We start from the raw sequence: 16141 nt of genomic DNA, 5'->3' as shown, positions 1-16141 counted from the left end.
CAGCAAGCAAGACATATCTGGAGCTACAGGCTCCCACCAGCCCCACAGCCAAAAGGAGACCCAGAGGTTATGCACTGCACCCACTAGAGTGTAGGGATGAAAGAGGAACCATCCCATATGCCCCCAGTGGCACTTATTACATCTATCCTGGACACATGTAACCTTGGAAGACTTTTGACAACCACATGCCCAGTCTCCGCACAGCCTCTTTGGGTAACCCAGCCACATTGGTGCTGGTGACTGCCCCAATCTGAAAGGAATGGGACCCAAACCAAGCTGGGGGCTCTCCCAGGGCACCCATCGCTTTTCACAATACTGCCAAAAATTGGCACCTTGTGAGACCAACTCCATCCTCGGGGATGAATAAGATCAAACCGCCTACTGGTCGTACAGTTAAGTAATCTGACAGCAAAGTCACAGGGCATGAGACATGTCCCAGCACCTTCCACAAGAATACCATCTGTTCTCTACCCCGCTGGTTGGTTTTTGAACTTGCAACCTGTATATGTAGCTGATCCCTTTCCACAGACATGTGGCTAACTAGCAACCCCGTAGACAAGGCTCTGCCATTCAAATGGCAGCTCGCTCACATGTAATGCTCCAGAAAAGGCAAGCACAAAAGCGGCCTTAAATAGTTTTTCTTCAAAAGGGGAACTAACGATTGAAAGAAGCATGGTCATTAACAGTACTAGGTGACTATGGGTGATCAGGAGTCTGCTGTCCTGCTGGACAGGACTTGTCCAACCCCACACTATGAACATCCTGCTTACCAAGAAACCAGGTGCCAGACTGCCCCATCCACTAGCTTTGCAGAAGAAATTAAATCCCGATATGTGGCCCGCTACTGCATGATACTCCTGCATGCTTAGCATGGCAGATGTATTTGGCCAGCTACTCATCTGGCACTGGCCTGGAGCTCCAACCTAGCCCACTTAAGAAGTGTTGCACTTTCTTAAAACCCTCCACATACTGGGATTAAGTAGCCGGGGCTACTGATTGTTGGAGCATCACTCACACTGCTCCAGTACCAACTCACAGACATGTACTGGCATCACCTCTCCCTCCAACTTGGACTCTGGTGCCAATCGATGGAACAGCTGGAATTGAAAACAGGATAAGGCATCAGCAATTCTGTTTATGTCCAGCGCATGTTTAGCTTATTTGCTCAAATTCAACTTCAAGCATTTTAACACCAACTCCTACATTAGCGCATTCACTTGAAAGCATTGGGTTACTTGCTTGTTTACTATCTCAACCATGCCTTTGTTGTCACACCAAAAAAATGATTCTCCCTATTTCTCAGTTTTTCGGGCCAAATCTCACAAGCGACTAGAAATGGGAAGAGCTCAAACAACATAAGACCCTGGGTGATCCACTCCTATGGCCACTCAGCCACATACCAATCCCCTTAGCAATATAGACCAAAATCCTGTCCTCCGGCTGCATCTGAAAACAATTTCACATTGGACACCTCAGCACCCTGGATGAGAAGTGTGCCATTAAATGAACCTAGAAAATGCAACCACATACATAAGTCAGCACATACACCTGCTGTCAAATGGACCATGTACCCCACCTGTGTTTAACACCCAATGTTGAGAATGCCAATCTTCTAGAGAATGCCCTGCCCATTGGCATGACCCTGCATGTGAAATTTAAGGACCCTAATAAGGAGTGAATAGTGTTCAATGTGGACTTCTTTGAACTCAGGATTTAGGCAATCGAGGCAACCAGCTGCTCCACTTTAGCTGCTGGAAGTCTAGTGACCATTGCTTGAGAATCTAATTCAGTGCCCAGGAGAGTAAGTGTCATGACTGGCCCCTCCATTTTATCACTTACTGGTAGAACACCAAATCCCTTTGCCACCTCACCAAAGGTCTACATCAATAAGGAGCAACAGTCGCTTTATGGCAGGCCCACAAACTAGAAATCATTCAAACAGTGGACCAGGGCATCATAACTTACCTTCTTGACCGTACCGTGTACAAAGGTGCTGAACATTTCAAAGTAGGCACAAGAGATAGCACATTGAAATAAAAGCATATCTCAAACTGGAATAAAGGAAAAGAAGAAGGATAAACCGGCAGTAAGTGAAAGGCAGATTCAATATCTACCTTCACCATGAGGGCCCCTCTCTCCTCCTGAAGGATAAGGCATAGAGTGCAATGGAACAAAGCATACTGCACTGAACACAAGTCCTTTGGTATTCCATCATTGACTGATCATCTCACGAGTAAGATAGGTTGTGTATGAGCCGGAACTTACCTGGCTCTTTCTTCAAGGTGACTACTACATGGGAATGTGCAGGTCTGATATGGTCCGGCAATTCTGCCCTTCTCCAGTTCCTCCAACAGTTTGAGCCAGACTACCTGGCAGAGCTGAGCTACCAAGGACGCATTCTTGACTGCCAAATTCAAAACCCTCCCTGAAGCCCTTTTTCAGGAAAGCAGCCACAGTTTTATCTCCATAGTGCTGAAGCCACAACTACATAGCCATGGTGTGGGGGCTCTCACTTCAAGTGTCCCTTTTTTCTGCAGCAGTGCCACTGGGACTCTTTCTTGTGCACTTTGCTGTGCACATATCTGAACAAGGAAGGAGGATGAAGAAAAGTGGGAAATGAAAAAAGAACAGCAGAAGATCAAGAGATGATTAAGAGATCTGTGCATGAATTGGAACAGGGAGATTTGGATGATGTGGCAGAAGAACCAATGGAGGAAGCTCCTGTTGCTCTAGAGAAAGCTAGAAAGAGGCCAAAATACTCGTATAATACTGAAGATATAACCAACATATTGTAGCTTTTGCCAGTTTAAGACACCATACTGGACTGAGAGAGACAGCAGAGATTGCTACTGCTGCCTGGATTAATGCAGGACTCATCACTCACCTGGACAGTACTTTGGTGATTCATCACAACAAGATGAAGAGGGCTCAGGCGAGAATCATGAAAAAATTGGATGTGCATTTTGAGGAGGAACTGCAGCAGAATGGCATCAGTTGCATCTTCTTTGATGGTTGTCATGATGAGACTAGGATCATGTTAAAGGCAAAATGTATCCAGGTATGGTGAAAGAGAAACATTATATGGTTGAACATGCTGTTCACCACCGTTGCCTGGCCTTCTTGATCTATCAGCTGCTCTTGACACTGTTGATCACCACCTATTCCTTGATACGATGTCCTCACTGGGATTCCAAGGTTCTATTCTCTCCTGGTTTTCTTCCTGTCTTTCCTATTACAGTTTCAGTGTATGCTATCCCACCATCAATCAGTGTACCTCAAGGCTCTTTCTTGGGACCTCTCCTTTTCTCTATCTATACCCACTCCCTCAGTGCACTGATCTCCTCCCATGACTTTCAGTATCACTTCTATGCTGATGACTCCCAGATCTACTTCTCCACACCAGATATCTCTACAGGAATCCAAGCCTGAGTCTCAGCCTGCTTGTCTGACATTGCCGCCTGGATGTCTCACCATCATCGAAAACTGAATATGGCTAAGACTGAGCTCCTTATCTTTCCACCTAAACCCACCTCCCCCTCATACCATTCTCTATTTCTGTGGACAACACTTTACTCCTCCCTGTCTTGTCAACTCGCAACCTCGGGGTCATATTTGACTCCTTTCTCTCCTCCACTAAAGCCTGTCATCTCTTCCTCTATAATATTACCAAAATTTGACTATTCCCCATCCATTTCAGAATACAGTTCAAACTCCTCACTCTGCAGCCCCTCAGTATCTCTCCTCGCTTATCTCCCCCTATGCTCCACCTCCCCCCCCCCCCAGTGAACTCTGTTCAGCAGGTAAGTTCCTCCTATCCGCACCCTTCTCCTCCACTGCCAGCTCCAGACTCCATTCCTTCTATCTTGCTGCACCGTGTGCCTGGAACAGACACATTACATGAAGCTCCCTCTCCAGCAGTATTCAAATCCAAGCTAAAAGCCCACTTTTTTTGAGGCTGTTTCAACTCCTAACTCCCACTCACCATAAGACACCCATGTCCATCCTCTCATTCTCTCTGAAAGAAATTCCCCAACCCTGATATGTAAGCTTTTCTGTTAAATGTACAGCGCTGCGTACACCTTTCAGTGCTATAGTAATGATAAATAGAAGTAAGTAGTAGAGCCAGGTGGCAGATATCTGAGGTATTTTGTTCCTGCAAAAGCAACTAAAGTGAAGACATGTGGACATAATTGCTGATAATCTGGTTGCATGGCTGAAAGAGGAGCAGACAAAACTCTTCAAGCTATTGGAGGTGATTCCAGGAAAACACCATCCATCAACAGTGAAGCAACTATACTCACCCAATTACTTGACTGAAGCTGAGTCTCTGAGCCTCCTCTTACCTGTACCATGACAACAGCAGAGATAAGGCATTTTCGAGCGAGCCCATAATGGTTCTAGACTGGCCATCACATATCCAGTCCATAAAAATGACAACTGATGCTGCTGATCATGTGTACGATCAGGAAAGGAGGGAACATTACATTAGGGGTTAGATGGTCAGCCTGGCCTCTGTGCTGAATTTTGTTCAATAACATTCAATTAACTGCATAAATGACATTTTAAAGACAGTTATGTGGCTACAGATATAGTTCAGACTATTTGTAAGTTCAAAGAAATATGGCTTAATTTCTACATATTTCAACTGTGATTTGATCTAGGTAAGACTCTCTTTCAGCTAGTTTCTGAAGATAGCTGTAGATTCAACCTGCAAAACTGCATAGACTTAGTCACTAGTAGTTTGTAAAGTTTGAAAAAATGAAACGCTACCTCCAAAATTGACATGCCTTAGTGCATTACAATGGCATATATTTAGAACACATTTATTGTATACAGTAAAGAGGAAATAAAGAAGTTGAACTCTTCCGGAACAGGAAGGCAGGCATATTGTATTTGACTTTAATAATTTTGATATACCATATGGATTACATCTATCAAATAGGTTTCTATGAATCTCTATATCCTTCCAGTATTTAAGGAACTGGTTTCCTGAGCTGTCACCCCAAATTCTTTGTTTCCTCCCATATTCTGCTGAGCCAGATGTACAGCAGCTGCTGTTTATGCGAATGTGCACTTAATCCTGATCATTCTTACCTCTTTTACATACAATAAACAATGGCCAAGGATCAGCAAAAAAGAAATCCACTGAGAGGACATACAAAGGTCTATAAAATCCTGAGTGAAGTAGAACGGGTAAAAGTGAACCTTTTATTCTTTCCAAAAGTACAAAAACTAAGGGAAACTGAATGAAGATACTTTTAAAACAAACGGGAAGAAATAAGTTTTCACTCAGGGTCACATTCTGTATCTGGTGCCTAAAAAGATCAGTGCCAATCAGAATGGCACCTTGCATAATTATATAAAAGGGATCTGCTATATACAGAATCAGACTTAGTAGCCATATGTATTATCACAAATAGTAGCAATTACTATTTATTCTTAGAACAATAATTATAGTTTTGTAGTTGTATACTATAAGATACTGTGAGATTTCATGCAATTCAGTTCAATTCAATTCAGTCATTTAATTCATTTAATCATTTTTCTGACTTCAAATGCATCAAAACCTCAGATACACCACTCCACCGCCCAATATATAGTTTTCTTAACGGGGAGATTTTTTGGTTTTAATTCCTCATAGGCCTGAGCATTTTTTGATAAATAGTGCCGCTGAACAACCAAAGCTAAACAGGGCGTTTCAGGAGGAGTGTCAAGGGGGGAGCGTGGGCAGGACATGGGCCAGCTTAGACTTAGTCGTACAGCATGTATAACCGAAAGTTATACAGCCCAGGATCGACGGAACTTGGACATTGTGACTTAGACCATGTAAAACATGGTCTAAGTCACAAAAACCCACCTAAAGTCACCAGATAAGCACTGCAAACACATAATTTAGACCCCCACACACTACCCCAGTGATCACCGACCCCCCCCCCCCCCACCCCATACAAATATTAATCACACCTTTAAAATTCAGCCTCCAGACTATCATCACCTGGCCGCCTGGCATAGGAAAGCCTAGTCGTCCAGCACAAAGGCAGCTTAAGCCGTCTTGGGGGTGGGTTAGGGACCCATGAAGAGGAGGACCAATGCCCATAAGCCCCTGTAATCACTGCATTGATACTTAAACATGTGCACTCCCCTATACACCCCCAAAACCCTTTTGTACTGGCATATAAGTGGCTTCTGCAGCCATAAGGGCTATTGGGGTGGTAGATAAGTGGGTCTAGGGCGGGGGTCGGCAACCTGCGGCTCCAGAGCCGCATGCGGCTCTTTTCCACCTTTGCTGCGGCTCCGGTAGTGTGTCACGCAGGCATGCAGCTTACAAGTCCGGCGTCGCGGCGGGAAATAGCCATGCTGAGCAGTGAGCTCAACACATACACAGATGAAAGCCTTGCTTGCTGATTGGTCCGGCGGCCCCGTGCCGCCGGACCAATCAGCAAGCAAGGCTTTCATCTGTGTAGTGCTGAGCTCACTGCTCAGCATGGCTATTTCCTGCCGCGACGCTGGACTTGTAAGGTGCACGCCTGAAAAAGAAATCATCCTGGCCGGGGTCGGTGTCATGCTCCGGAGATCTACAGCCTTCCTATCTCCCTCTCCCTTCTACCTGCTTCCGGCCACATCCCCTGCTCCGCGGCTCTCTTCGGCAACTCAGCAGCAGCGATCGACACAAGCTTCTGACGTCGGGGCCTACCCTCTGCGAGTCCCGCTTGTTTCAATTTCCTTTTTCCACAAAGGCGGGACTCGTAGAGGGAAGGCCTCGATGTCGGCAGCTTGTCTTGATCACTGCTGCTGACGAGTTGCTGAAGAGAGCCGCGGAGCAGGGGGGTGTTGCCAGGTGCAGGTAGAAGGGAGAGGGCCAGATGCAGGACTCGTGGGTGAGGGAGGAGAAAAGAGAGAGGGGAGGGAAACAAAAGGAAATATTTCATACTGGGCTGGGCCGGAGTGGAGGGAGGGTGGAAAGATTCTAGCTACAGGGTGCAGTAACAAAGGAAAAGAGGGGAAAGCTGAAAATGGAGATAGTGACACAAAGAAGAGAAAGGGTAAGCAGGACCTACTGAATAAGGATAGAGATACAGAGGGGACATGAAGAGGAGGTGAAATAGAGACATAGAAGTAATGCTGAAAAAGTGTGTGGGGGGAGATAAAGACATTGAAAGGGCAAATGGTGAACATGGCGTAAAGATAAGGACAGAGACAAATGAAGATTCTGAAAAAGTGGTGAGATAGGGATATAGGTGAGATGGACACAAAGAAGGGTGATGCTGGAAAATAGGTGGAATGGTAATTCTGACAGAAACAGAAGGGAAATGCTGGATCAAGGAGAGATGGGGCTCAGGCTGGATGGAATGAGGAGAAATGCCTTGTTGGCCCGGAACTTCCTCTCCTACGTCAGAATTGACGTCAGGGAGCGGAATGCTGGTCAGCGCAACACTTCTGCAGGGAAAGCTTGGGACGGCGGTGGCTTGGGGGCTGTTCCCCGATTGCGGTGGCAGCAAACCGAGTGGCTTGGGGGACGGCACGGAGACAGAAAGAAGGGGGAACAGGGAGACAGAAAGAAAAAGTTGGGGGAGAGAATGAGGTCTGGAGGAGAGGAAACATACAGGAGGCTGAAAGAAAGGAAGAAAGATTGGATGCACAGTCAGAAGAAGAAAGTGCAACCAGAGACTCATGAAATCACCAAATAGCAAAGGTAGGAAAAATGATTTTATTTTCAATTTAGTTATCCTGTATATAGCATTAAGATAAGAAACAATATATGCAGTGTTAGATTTGTTTTATAATGGTTTTGCGGCTCCAAGTTTTTTTTTCTTTTCGAAAACGGGTCCAAGTGGCTCTTTATGTCTTAAAGGTTGCAGACCCCTGGTCTAGGGGATTCTGGAGGTGGTTTGGGGGGCTCACCATGACCTATAAAGGAGTTGTAGTGAGGAGAAGACAAGGCACCCTTTTTGTGAAGTTCACAGCAGTGCCCTGTAAGGTACCCCACTATTTAGGTGGCATGTCTGGGTGTTCAGTCCATCCCTTTGCAGATCCCTCCCACATCCAACAGGACTTGTTCTAGGCGGTTTTGACTTGGACGAAAAGTTGGACGAAAATGTGGTATAAAAATTTAGCGACTTGGACGATCAGATCGACAGGATGTATACTTAGACGATTTTCGAAATGAAAAAAATTGTGGATGTATTTTTTGAAAATGTGTCCTAGGCTGTTTTTTACTTTGGACACCTTGCGACTTAGACGAAAATGGACTTAGACGTCCCTTTCGATTATGCCCCTACCACGTATTAAATAGTTTACCACTGCCGCTGCATTCCGACCTTCATATACAACTTTTGAGGTAAGATGGCGGCGGCATGCAAAGGGCTCTTTTTAAGTCTCATCCTTAATTAACTCAGCTGAGTTTGCCCGCACCTCATTGGTTACATTCTCACTGCACAGACACAACATGAATTGCTATTACAACAGAAGGAAACATATCATGACAAAAAAGAAAGACTCACCTGTGTGCTGCCTTTTTCAGCAGCGGATAATAAATTAGTGGCGATCAAGAGTAAATATTGGCAGGTTTTAACATTACATTCAGTATGTCAACAGTTTCCTTTAATAGCCTTTAATAGAGGTGTCACTATTGGCCAAAAGCTGAAGTTTAAGAAGTTTAAGAACAATTTAATGGTGGAGCAAGGACACCATAAACAGTGTGCGAGTGTGCCAGCACCATTGAAGGAGATATATGGGATGTTCCTGGTAAAAATTTGACCATTAGATCCAGGGCCTATACAGATTGTAACAGCAAAAACATGATTTATGCAATTTTATGTCCATGTTCTTTAGTGTATATAGGACGGACTGGTCGTCCGATTAAAATCTACTTAAATGAACATAAATTCTGAATTAATAAAGTGAATCTGCAAGCCCCTATAGTTTCACCCATGACACAATATAAGCATACTTTGAAGGATTTACAATGGAGGGTCATCGATCATATAGATGAAGGGAGGGTGAGAGGTAATATAGAAAAGATGTTAAACATTAAAAGAACAACGGTGGATTCACTGGCTCCAGAGTGTGGAGCCGTCAGGTTTAAACATAGAAATAGAATTGTCCTCGTTGATTTGATAGACAGGTTCAGCTGATTTGACGTTTTCATGTCTTGATTCCACTGCGTAATAGACATCTCTCTCCAAAAGGGGCGGGAGTGAGTTGTGACTTTGCAGTGAGAATGTAACCAATGAGTAGCAGGTAAATTCAGCTGACTCGTGAGAACTGATCGCAGCCATTCAGAAAACAGCACGTGCCAAAGCGGGAGCGCAGAAAGCTTTGCTCCTGACTGCTGCGCTCTTCTGACCTTGGTGCTGCTGGCTGGGAAATAAGAAGAGGAGACAGCTAGCGAGCGTGGAAGGGATTTTAAAAGGTACTGGGGGGGGATATTTAAAATAGCAAGACAGCCGTCTAGGGAGGGAGGGATTTTAAAAGGTACCGAGGGGTGGGGGGATGTTTAAAATAGCACAACAGTCGTCGAGGGAGGGATTGGGGGGATGTTTAAAATACATAAAAAGCTGTCTAGGGAGGGATAATTTAAGGTATTGGGGGTACATGGGGGTATGGGGGGATGATTTAGGGTACGTAGGGGATATGGGCCTGCCTGTCATTAGGCCACTAGGCCAGCCTGCCACTAGGCCTGCCTGCCTGCCACTAGGCCAGCCTGCTTGTCACTAGGCCAGCCTGCCTGTCACTAGGCCTGCCTGCCTGTCTGTCCGCTCTGTGCCCTGTCCCTGCCCACCTTGTGCCCTGTAAAAATCTACCACTAGACCACCAGAGGGGGTCAGGGTATAGAGCCTGGCAGGGAGGGGGGACAGGATGCAGAGCCTGACAAGGAGAATTTGGTTCAGAATGGTTTTTTTCTTGTTTTCCTCCTCTAAATCTACGGTGCGTCTTATGGTCAGGTGCATCTTATGGAGCGAAAAATACGGTACGTTGCATGTGCATATTAGGTATGCATATCAGGTATCACACTGATTTGCACTCGCAACATAGGATGCTATTTATAAAATTTGGGCCTCAATGAAATGTAGGATGTAGTAACAGCAGTTAGCGTGTCTGGGTTTTGGACAAGATCTTGGAGGAAAAGTCCATAGACTGCTATTGAAATAGATTTGTGAGAAGCCACTGCTGTCCCTGGGATTGGTAGCATGGAATCTTGCTACTATTTGGAATTCTGCCAGGTACTTGTGATCTGGATTGGTCACTGCTGGTAACAGGATACTGGCCTTTCTGGACCATTGGTCTGATCCAGTATGACTATTATTATGTTTCTTAAGTAATGCAAGTGAATTGTAGCAGAAATCCCAATTGAAAGAATCTCTTAACTCTTCTCTGTGTGCTTAGATCTACTCCCAGTACTGCCACTGGTCATTACGTTTAAATCATTAGGAATGTCAAAGATGTTATTTTATTTCTTTTTATTATTATGTGGCTTATTCACAAGTCATTTGCATTAGCACTAAATAGTCCCTGCACAAAAATTAAAACTTAATGTGCACAGCATTTTTATCAGAAACACAATGAAATCCTTTTGTGTGTGTGTTTTAACCTGTTTTGTTTTTTTTCTGACTTGGCAGTTTCATTCTGCTCATTTGGACTCTCAGCTCAGTTGGAATCTGAACTGGAGCTTGGTTCAAGGAGCCTTCATTTGCACCTGCTCAGGGATTTTTCCCAATTTCATAGCTCCTATGCGCAGAAAAAAACACATAAAGAAAAACCAAAAACACAACAGTGGGAGAGATGCCAAGCGAACCCCCCCCCTCCCAGCAGTGGGAGAGATGCCCATTCTCTCCCGCTGTCACACAACACTCCCCCCGCCTCCAACCCCTCTCCCCCATACCTTGAATTAGAAGGCTGACCAGAGGGATGCCTATGCCCTCAGGCCAGCTGGCCCACCTCTTCAAAATGAGCCTTCCCCGGTGTATCCTGGGGTTTACCGTGGAGGGGCCTGATGCCCTGATTGGCCCAGGAGGGGCCTTAAACAACCTGGGCCAATCAGAGCCTCAGGCCCCTCCCTGAATGCACTGGGACATGATTTCTACTGGAATTTTGGACATTTACTCCAAAACATCCAAACTCAAACTTAGATGTCCTATTGAAAATGCCCCTCCAAGTCTCAAACTAAATGTCTCCGTTTCAATCTCTGTGTTCTGTATAGAGCAGGCATCCCTCCTGCGTAATGCAGTCCCGCTTTAAACATGTGGGCTCACACTGCAGGGAAGGTGGCAGAGAGCAGGAGAGTCAGGGCAGCAGAGATCAGTCTGGGCGGCAGAGAGCAGGGGGAGTTTGGATTCGGGACAGAGAGCAGGGCGGCGAGTCGGGGCAGAGAGCAGGGCGGCAAGAGGAGAGTTGGCTTCTGCAGAGTAAAGGAAAGCAGGAGCTGGGAAGAGAGCAGGGCAGCAAGAGGAGCTAAACAGTCCAGGGCTTCTGCAGAGTAAAGGCAGCGAGGTCAGGGCAGAAGAGAGCAGGGCGGCAATGGAGCTGGAGAGTGGGAAAGGATGTTTGCGACTGATTAGCCAGCCCAGTCGGTTTGCAAAATTTGTTTAGTGAATCGCGTCCCTACCTACTTTGCATGCCGTTCCCTTCATTCGTATGCGCGGACCGGAATCGGATCGGCAGAGAGGTAAGTGAATTGGGCCGGAGTAAAATCTAGCCCTGTGTGTTAAAGGAAGGCCTGCAAGAGCGTACAAGTATGGCAGATGATAACACGGCGGTGGCCATGCTTGATGTTCGGGACAGCGCTCCACCCTCCTGGGCCAGATTGGTTGAGTAGGGGGAGCCTGAGCAAATGGAGAGTGGAGCAGATACCAACCACCAGTTTTTAAATCCAAAGTTCCTCTTTTCTGCCAGCAGCCTATGCTCAGTGTTAGTTGGTCTCTGTTAGTATTAGCCCTGCTTACCCCATTTGTTGTTCATTATTGTTGCATTTTGTCACAGCTGCAGACAGTGGCGTAATAAGGGGAGGGGGTCCGCCCCGGGCGCCATCTTCCTCGGGGCGCCGGCACACCTCCTCCTCTACGCCCACTCCTCCCCCTGCCGTGTGTGCGCCCCTTCCCGTCCCCATACCTTTTTAACTTCGGCGCGGTGCGAGCAGCCACCAACCTGTTGCCCGCATCGGCTCCGGTGCTCTCTCTGACATCACTTCCAGCACCTACGCCTAGGAAGTGACGTCAGAGAGAACACTGAAGCCGATGCTGGCTGCTCGCGCTGAAGTTAAAAAGGTACGCGGAAGGGGCATGCACGTGCAGCGGGGGGAGGGGAGGGATGCCACTGCCCCAGGTGCCACACACCCTTGCTACGCCACTGACTGCGGAGGCACCGGAGCCCAAATAAACATGCACCTGGCAACAGCATCCAGGCAAATGATTATGAACCACTGGAAGATAAGGCTTAGGCTGGTACAGGGCTGTGGTTCTGTTTAGCACAGATGGTGTGGGAAGGTAAAGTGGCTGGAAAAAACTGAAGCACATTTGGCCTACCTAGCTGGATAAGAGCGCAAGGTAGGCCAAGGTGTACGTGAGCTACAGAATACTTCCTTAGCTGGTTGCAAGGTGGGGAGAGGCTCCACGTGGACTACTGGCTTCCATTGGCTTGAGCGCTTCCGTAAATTTGTTACTCAGTTGCTTAAATAAAGCTGTAGCCTATATTTCCACATTTACTGCACACTTGGACTGTGGGTTCGACTTTATTAATAAATAAAATACGTTGTTTTTGAGGACCTGACATAGCGAGTGTTGCTGCCTGCCTGTGTTATGGGAACATTGACACATGACCTATAATTAAACCAACAGATAAAAGTCCTAAAAAAGTACCACATTCCCAAGCTGGGTTTAGTGCCTGTGTTAAGAACAAATTTTGTTGCAGCTTAATAATACGACCCCTCTGTTCTACCTCAAAAGAAAAGACATCCCAAAAGACAATTTAATGAATTGTTATTTAAACAAAATGGATATTAACCCCCTCTTTTACGAAACTGCGATAGCAGTTTCTAGCGCAGAGAGCCGCGCTGAATGGCCTGCGCTGCTCCCTACGTTGCGTATCCCCCAAACTTTTGTCCTTTTTTTTTTGTACTCAAAGAACTCTTGAACTGGCATGAATAAACAAAGAGGAAACAGCACAGAACTTGGAAATAATATTCCACAATCTACATTTTGTCGGGAAAATTGCCTTGAATCAACTGCATTTTTTAAAAAATTGTTAGTGACTTAAAATAACCTAAATTCAAAAGCTTATTTAAGTAAAATACATAAAAACATAGCTATGAGCCCCCCTCCTCATCCTCTTCTGACTTGCAGTGTGCCACCCGCCTCTACTAGTGTCAGGAAGAGAAAAGGCTTTGAGAAAGGTCAGTCAATTCCCCCGCAGGATGTAACACTGATAAGATACTAACTGTTATCAAATATGGGGGACTGATTTAGTATTCTGTGTCAGAGAAGGGGGAAGAAAAGCTTATTAAAGTCTACCCAGAGACAGAATGCTTTCACAGTATTGATATTTTAACAACAATGGAAGATAATGCTTCTAAATTAGTCACACCATATCAAGTTGTCCATATCAGAATCGCCTCCTCTTTAAAGAGGGTCCTTCCTTTCTCTGAGTTAAAGAAAAAGCACCCCTGGAAATTGATTTCTCATTCTCTGATGATTATTTTGGTCTGTCATTAGTTAAAATTTTACTATAAATCACTAAAGCTGTGTACACACTGTAAGAAATCACACTATAGTGAAACTGTTCCCTTTTATTTGAAGAAGCCAGAAGTAATGACATTTTAAATAATTGTCTCCTTTCTGAATTCTGTTCTATTTCGAAAAAAGGCGCTTGAAATGTTTGGTTATCTGTTTCCCTTGAAGTTTAGCCCATATTGTCCTGGGACTATAAACACATTCTAGATCAACTGTCATGATAACCAGATATCTAAGCCCCAGTTTAATTCGGAAGTTCCATGATGCGACCTCACCTGGAGTTTTGCGTTCAATTCTGGTCCCTTTGCCTCAAGAAAGATATAGCAGCACTAGAAAAGGTTCAAAGAAGAGAAACCAAGATGATAAAGGGGATGGAAAGGGCTTCAGGGGAGATCTGGGAAATTATAGACCGTTAACCCTGACTTCAGTGCTGGGCAAAATGGTGGAAACAATTATAAAAAATAAAATTGTGGAACACATAGACAAACATAATTTAATGAGCAGAGTCAGCATGGGTTCAGCCTAGTGATATCTTGTCTCATCAATTTGCTTGACTTCTTTGAAGGTGTGAATAAACAGGTGGATTAGAGAATGAAACGGGGCCAAATTTGTCCCCCTCTCCACAGGTACTCAATTTCACCGTCCCATCCCGGTGAGTTTTGTCGCTGTCCCTGTCCCATTCCTGTAAATTCTGCCTTAACTGCACAAGCTTCGAACCCTTATGATTTTAAAGTATTCGAGGCTTGTGCAAATGAAGATGGAGCTTGTAGGAATGGGACAGGAATAGAACTCGCGGGGACGGGATGGGAAAATGAGTGCCTGCAGGGACAGGGAAAAATTTGCCCCCGTGTCATTCTCTAATGTGGATAAAGGTGAGCCAGTTGATGTAGTGTATCTAGATTTTCAGAAAGCTTTTGATAAAATTTCTCATGAGAGGCTCCTGAAAAAGTTAAAGAGCCATGGGATAAGTGGCAAAATTCGGTTGTGGATTAGGAATTGGTTATCGGATAGAAAACAGAGGGTAGGGTTAAATGGTCCTTTCTCTCAAAGGAGGAGAGTAAACAGTGGAGTGCCGCTAGGGTCTGTACTGGGACTGGTGCTATTTAACTTATTTATAAATGATCTGAAAATTGGAACGACAAGTGAGGTGATTAAATTTGCAGATGACACTAAACTGTTCAAAGTTGTTAAAACGCATGCGGATTGTGAAAAATTGCAGGCAGACCTTAGGAAATTGGAAGATTGGGCGTCCAAGTGGCAGAAGAAATTTAATGTGGACAAATGCAAAATGATGCACATTTGGAAGAATAACCTAAATTAAAGTTACCAGATGCTAGGGTCCACCTTGGGGGTTAGCGTCCAAGAAAAGGATCTGGGTGTCATCATAGACAATATGATGTAACCTTTTGCCCAATGTGCGGCGGCGGCCAAAAAGCAAACAGGATGCTAGGAATTATTAAAAAAGGGATGGTTAACAACACTAAGAATGGTATAATGCCCCTATATTACTTCATGGTGCAACCTCACCTGGAGTATTGTGTTCAATTCTGGTCTCCTTATCTCAAAAAAGATATAGTGGCGTTAGAAAAGATTCAAAGAAGAGCGACCAAAATGATAAAGGGGATGGAACTCCTCTTGTATGAGGAAAGACAAAGAGGTTAGGGCTCTTTAGCTTGGAAAAGAGATGGCTAAGGGGAGATATGATTGAAGTCTACAAAATTCTGAGTGGAGTAGAATGGGTACAAATGGATCAATTTTTCACTCTGTCAAAAATTACAAAGACTAGAGGACACTTAAAACCAATAGGAGGAAATATTTTTTCACTCAGAGAATAGTTAAGCTCTGGAACGCATTGCCAGAGGTTGTGATAAGAGCGGATAGCGTAGCTGGTTTTAAGAAAGATTTGGACAATTTCCTGGAGGAAAAGTCCATAGTCTGTTGAGAAAGACATGGGGCAAGCCATTGCTTGACCTGGATCGGTAACATGGAATATTGCTACTCCTTGGGTTTTGGCCAGGTACTAGTGACCTGGTTTGGCCACCATGAGAACAGGCTACTGGGCATGATGGACCATTGGTCTGACCCAGTATTCTTATGTTCTTATAAAGAGAGATGCCAGACCATGAGGAAGGAAAGGAGGGGGGTTAGGAAGGAAAAGAGATGCCAGGCCATGGAGGGGAAGGAAGAGATGCCAGGGCATGGGGGGGGGAGGGAAGAGAAGGAGACAGAGATGCCATACCAGGGAAAAAGGAGGGAAAGGAAAGGAAGGAGATACCAGAGCATGGAGGGGGAGAAATGAAGTGAAGGAGAGGATAGAGATGCCAGGGCATGTAGGGAGAGAAGGGAAGGAGACTGAGATAACAAACCATCAGGAAAGAAGGGAGGAAGGAAAGGAGAAGAGAGAGAGAAATGCCAGA

This window comes from Geotrypetes seraphini, chromosome 4 (genome assembly GCF_902459505.1).
Source record: "Geotrypetes seraphini chromosome 4, aGeoSer1.1, whole genome shotgun sequence".
NCBI lineage: Eukaryota > Metazoa > Chordata > Amphibia > Gymnophiona > Dermophiidae > Geotrypetes > Geotrypetes seraphini.
This window is presented reverse-complemented; position numbering follows the sequence as displayed.